At 43.1% G+C, this 6,491-nt stretch overlaps 1 non-coding gene across 1 annotated transcript; it reads left to right on the top strand.

Annotated features, from left to right (window-relative positions):
* The first annotated feature begins 387 nt into the window (after positions 1 to 387).
* On the top strand, positions 388 to 494 carry LOC148213204 (small nucleolar RNA R71). Its single transcript, XR_015793056.1, has one exon. It is a non-coding gene; the product is annotated as a small nucleolar RNA R71 (small nucleolar RNA).
* The last annotated feature ends 5,997 nt before the right edge of the window (positions 495 to 6,491 follow it).

Below are 6,491 nucleotides of genomic sequence, written 5' to 3' on the forward strand. Positions count from 1 at the left end.
TCACTGCAAAATGAACAAATGAGATCGTTGACTTGGCAAACAGGGGCAGGAGTGCAATAATCCGACTGCACAGGTTGTATCGGCGTGGCTAATGGATTTTTTATTCCCAATGCCATCTCTTTCAGCCTCTGGTTCATTGTAACCATCTCTTTTTGCATCGAGGTCGCAATGTCCAGAGCCAAAACTCCAGCTGGATCTTGCTTCTTTGGTGCTGCCCTAGATCTTTGCGAACACCATAGTTCGTTGTGTGAAGCTAAGTCATTTAGGATGTCAACTATCTCGTTGAATGTCTTCTTTGTAAAGGCTTCGTTGGCAGCATTGTTTAGCATCATCTTAGTAGGATGATCTAAGCCTCTAAAGAAATGTTCTATCTGGATGCATGCCGGCAAGCCATGGTTCGGACATTTCCTGATTAGTTCTTTAAATCTCTCCCACGCCTCGTGAACAGGTTCACGATCATACTGTCTAAAGGAGATGATCTCCTCTCTAATATCAGCGTGGCGAGTAGGTGGGAAGAATTTTGTTAAGAACTTCTCCACTGACGACCCCCATGTGGTGATGGATCCCGGTGGAAATGCATTGAGCCATGCTCTAGCTTGGTCCTTCAAAGAAAATGGAAAAAGTGTTAGTCTCAGAGCATCGTCTGTTATACCAGGTAATCGAAATGCATTTGCAATTTGAATGAATGATTTCAGATGATCATGTGGATCCTCATGTTCCTGCCCTCCAAAATGTCCAATTGTCTGCAACATTTGGAACATCATTGGTTTAAGCTCAAAGTTTGCGTGGGCTGGAATAGGGTTGACTATCCCTGAATCAAAGTTCTGAAAAGCCGTGGCGACATATTCTCGCATTGCCACGTCTCTGTTGTCTGCCATCTGGATATGGTTGAATTCATCATTTCTCGCATGATCCCTCATATTACCGTTAACAGCAGGTGGATCAACCGGATCACGAGGTGGAATATCTGCCATTGATGTACTCGTACTCTCTACCTCACTTTCAGGACTGATTTCACCTTCTCTCTCTTTTTGCTTTTCTAGTTGTTTTCGAAGTCTTTGCTCCTTTCTAGTTTTTCGAAGGGTCCGCTCAATCTCAGGGTCAAGGGGTAGAAGAAAAGATCTTGTGCTCATGCACTTTAACTTACCCTTGTGAGATAAACGACCAAAAATATAGAACAAAAACGGTGGATGGAAATTACACCCAACAACAATTCACAAAAATAAAAACTAAAAGAATTTGAAAATAATTTTAAAACTAAAGTCCCCGGCAACGGCGCCAAAAACTTGACTGGGATGTTTATGCTGAACGCACGCGCTAAGCGTGGTAACAATTATATAGATGCAAGCGCACACCTGTCAGAGTAATATAAAATGGATGGAGTATCCAAGTATCGATCCTCAAGGACTTCTAAACAATTTCCAAACTCTAAAGTTTTAAAGAATAGTGAATGTTGGAATGAGTGATTCTTGTAAAATGGGAAGTGGTCACAAATAATAGTTTGGATTTGGGATTTTGACTTAGAATGATAAAACCTAGCCCGAATTACTTCAAGTTAGCCATCAAAGAATCAAGGACATGCTAAGGACAATATGCATTTTACTTTAGAAACCAACGACTACGCTTCTCACTTGACTTATGTCTAAGCAAGTTCAAAGTCCTAAGACATTCCCTAATATGTCTATTATGAGAGATATCTTAGTTTTAGGATGGAAATAGTCGCAACCTCGGGTTAAGGTCCTATGTCTAGGCTACTTAAGCGGAACCCTTATGTCTAAGGCGCTCCTCTCCTCGGTTTAACCACTCAACAATGCAAATAAGCAACCTTTTCAGTATTGACTTGTTAAGACTTACAGTGGCCTTCTCTAAATCCTAACTTTTTGGGAAAACATGTTGAGCAATGAATGGAAAGCAAAAAACACTACGTCTTAGCAACCCTTTTTAGACATAAAAGGCTAACTATCCATAACCAGGCTAGAGACGGGAATTTAGAAAGACATATTGAAGAAAATACAGCAAGTAAAATGGTTGAATGTGGAATGCATGTGTGAAAAACAAAAGTTAACTAACGGAGAGTTTTTATCGGGATTGAGAGCTTCGCCCTTCTCTTTCAAGCAATGGGGAGTGTCACGTGCCCTTTCCTCCAAAAACACAACTCTCTTAACTAAAAATAAAGTAAAGGCAAAGAGAGAATAAGCAAAGTGCTAGATTTTTATAGATTTGAATAAGTAGAAAATAACTAAGTACAAACGGAAACAAAACAAAGCTCAATAAAAGAATGTAAAGTGCTCGGGATTTAAAAACGAAAAGCAACTAATGAAAGCAACTCAAAAGTACTTAGAAAGCAACAAAGAAGCACTAAAAATGATCAAGAGAAGGAAGCAAGGCTTGATGAATTGGGTGGAGAAGTTGCTGGAATCTATAGCTGTGCAGAATTGGTTAGGTAGATCCTAAAACGATGGTGAATCACCCATTTCCAACTCTTTTGACTGACCAAATCGTGCTCAAACTGATAGTGGAACACTTCTTCTACACGTATGCATCGGTTGGAACCACCAAAACGCATTGGAAGACGCGTTTCATTAAGGGCAAAGTTGGAAGAAAAACTGTTTTTCTGCAGGCACGCAGGCGCCTGGCGCCTCCCATGATGGTTTTTCCGTCTTTTTGCTTCTTTTGATTAATTTGCACTCCCAAATGGTCCTAAAATGTCATAAATACAATATAAGCCAACCACAAACCATAATATATGAATTTTGCATGAATTGGAACTCAAACGACCGAGAAAAATCCGAAACAAAGCTGAAACATTGTAAAAACAGCATCTAAAACCTTCTTTTTACGCATGTAAACAAGCGTAATCAGGTACAAGAGGGTATTGTTTTGGGTCACAAAATTTCCAAGCAAGGAATAGAGGTAGACCATGCTAAGATAGACATCATTTCAAAGCTACCTCCTCCCACAAATGTTAAAGGGATTAGAAGTTTTTTAGGGCATGGGGGATTTTACCGCCGCTTTATAAAAGACTTTGCTAAAATTTCTAAACCCTTGTGTCAATTGTTAGAACATGATAGACCATTTGTTTTTTATGATGACTGTTTAAAATCATTTGAAATGTTGAAAGTTGTTTTAAGTTCAGCCCCTATAATTATCGAACTTAATTGGGATTTACCTTTCGAGCTCATGTGTGATGCTAGTGATTATGCAATAGGCGCTATGTTAGGACAACGTAAAAACAAGATCTTGCATCCTGTGTATTATGCTAGTAAGACTCTGACCGGTGCACAACTCAATTACACTACTACTGAAAAGGAACTGTTAACAGTTGTGTTCGCCTTTGATAAGTTTAGGTCTTACTTGATAGGCACAAAAGTCATTGTTTTTACTGACCATTCTGCTTTAAAATATTTATTTGCTAAAAAAGATGTGAAACCACGTTTGATACGGTGGATTTTGTTACTTTAAGAGTTTGATATTGAAGTTAGGGACAGAAAGGGTACTGAAAACCAAGTTGCTGATCACCTGTCCAGATTGGAATCCCCGCTCTGTGATGATGGAACTGTTATACGTGAACAGTTTATTGACGAGCAACTCTTGCGACTTGATTCAGTTCCGTGGTATGCCGATATAGCAAATTATTTGGTAAGTCGAATAGTTCCTTATGAGTTCAACAAGCAACAGGTAAAGAAATTTCTAAATGAAGTTCGATTTTATCATTGGCCCCCACTTGGGCCACCGAAGATAGTGTTGATGACCGCTGGTCAGTCATCCCTTCGAGGTAGCATCCTTGAACGCTTCCTTTCTTATTTTTTCTCTTTCGAGCTCGAGCCCGACTTTCCAACATACTTTTTGAAGGGCGCTTCAATTCCCAGCAACTAGTGGTATCATGGCCGTGGTCGTGGTGAAAACGGCAGTACCTGTCCTTGCTGCACTTCTCTGGGTTTCCCGTAAGCTTATCAAGTCGCTTGAGGAGCTTTTCCAATCCGTTCTCCTTGATGTTAGTGAGAATCTCGGAGATAGAAATGGTGGTTGGGGTGTACCTTTCATATAACCCCCTTTGGTTGGAGTCTGAGTCGGACCTCCTATAGTCATATCGACCCTGGGAAAACGATCCATTGTCCTTAGACTTGGAATCCAACTTCCCTTTTTCTTGGTTCCCTGACTTCTTCTGGTCGGACCTCTTGTTCGTCCGACCTAGCTTGGTTCTAAGTAGCTCTTACCCATCTATGACCTTCTTGGCCTTCTGCAAGACCTCAGTGAAGGTTGATGGCGCTTCTTCACCCAGCTTAACTGTCAGAGTCTCGTCAGCCAGGCCAGTGAGGAAGTAGCACATGGCCGAATCGTCAGAGCAATGCGCGACCTTAAGCTGCTCCTATTGGAAGTGGGTTACGTATTCTCTTAGAGTCTCGCCTTCTTTCTATCGGATGGTGGCAAGATGAGTGGCTGTCTTTTTTGTCATAGTGCCAAGAAGAGAATTGGCTGACAAACTCTTTCCTCAGCTGACTGTAGGTCGAGATCGACCTGGCCGGTAGCCTTCTATACCAGAGCCGAGCACTTTCCGTGAGGGTGATCTGAAATGCCCGGCATTTGATGGCGTCAGTCGCCGCCTAGAAGTCCATGAGGCCTACGAAGACCTCAACGTAGTCATTCGAGTCCTTAGACCCATCATAGGGCTTCATGGCGGGTGTTTTAAACTTTGGAGGAATAGGGGCTTCCAATATGTTCAAGGTGAGCGGCGATTTACCCATCTCGCCGTCATCAAAGGGACTTTCTTTCTTTTCGCATTTCCCCTTCGTGCTTCAACTTGTTCATTGAACCTGTTCTTCATCAGGTCGAACTCTTCCCTCGTTATCACGACCTCCGATGTCAATGGTTTATACTTTGAGGTCAGAGTTAGAATATTTGTGAGAATAGGATGGAGAGATCGCTGGGCCTCGCGAGGCGTTCCTCTTTTTGTCAACGAGGTGCTTTCTGAAATCGTGGTTTCGCAAGTTATAGTCAACTCCCCCATTGTCGGCAATGGGCTCATAGTCGTCCAAGTGGAGGGGTGGATCTTGATCATCTCCATCATCCAACAGGTTGTCCGCTCCGTTTGGGGCTTTAGACTGAGACCCAGTTCGGTTTGACTGCATCATTTCGTTGTAGGTCTCCTCCATGGTGCACACTCGGTTGCGCATGTCATCCAATTCCCGCTGGAGGGTAGCGAGAACTTTAGGGTCCGCAGTTGGAGCAGGCCTCCGGGAAGTCTTCTTCGAGATCCCACCTCGACCTCGGTTGGTCTTAGCGGGTCTCGGATGAGTAGGAGGCAAGATCGTATTCGCGTGTTGGGTAGACCTCCGAGGTCGATCTACCTCTTGCCCTGCCCGCGCCTGATCCTCAACCAGTTTGGCATCAACCTCACGTTGTGCCCCATTGTTCGCATTCAGAGCCCTCCGTTTAGTGGTGTTTGTAGAATCAACTGGATGAACCATCTCAGATCAGACTGTTTTAGTTTTTGGGACAACTTGTAATGTCCTTTCTACAGATCAACTGTAAGTTGTTCTTTCAGATCTTCCTTTAGTGGCGGATCTTCCTCCCCAAACAGAGAGGGAGATAAAAAATTTAGTGGGAGAATGTGAGAGATGAAGAAATAGAGACATGCATGGAGTGAGAATGAATGAGATGAATAAAAGAGAGAAATTGGTGGGAAGAGGGAGAATGTAAGAGAGAGAACGAGAAATTGGAGTGGCGGCCTCGATTCGAGTGGGAGTGTGATGTGTCTGGAAACTTGAGATCTTAAATGGAACTGCTTCTATGGCATGAATCCACGGCCTTCCAAGTGAGCCACTGACTCCAACTACCGTCCATGTACAATTCCAAACTGCTAGCCCAAACTAGCTGGGATTTTTAGGGTCACCTCGCAGCCCTTTCCTCCAATCGAGTTGCAGTTGGCCTTGAGAATTGAATTCTAAACCGGCGTGGCGCTGCTGGACAGCAAAAAAGGAATCCTTCCAGTAGTATAGGCCATTTACCACATTTCATCAAATGGCAAAATAACTAGTTCTAGTAGGCATGAAGGAGCTAAATGAGAGACCCTAGCTCGGAGGGTTACTCGAATCTTTCGTTTGTTCTTTCAAGAACCCTTTGTAGAGCTTTCGGATGTCCTTCTCCTGTCTTGGATTTGAAAAGTATATCGTCGACGTACACCTCAACGAAAGAGCAAGAAAGAGACAGTGATTGCTCGCTCCAGAAAAAAGATACTTTCGAGAAACGATGAGCACGACTGAAGTAGCTATACATACAAACCAGAGGCTTTTCCTTTCAAATGACAACAACTTGGTGTGAGTTGTAAGGAGTCTTGGTCTCGAGTCGAGCGCCCCAAGTGCCGAAGAGCCGACATCGAGGTGCCAAACCTTCCTGTCGATGTGAGCTCATGGGGAAGATCAGCCTGTTATCCCTCACAGCTTTGAAAGAGGGTTTACAACCAACTTTACATTGAATGGGAAGGTTACGTT

The sequence above is a fragment of the Momordica charantia genome (assembly GCF_013281855.1).
Source record: "Momordica charantia cultivar OHB3-1 chromosome 1 unlocalized genomic scaffold, Mcharantia_2.0 BLBB01000001.1, whole genome shotgun sequence".
Taxonomy (NCBI): Eukaryota; Viridiplantae; Streptophyta; class Magnoliopsida; order Cucurbitales; family Cucurbitaceae; genus Momordica; species Momordica charantia.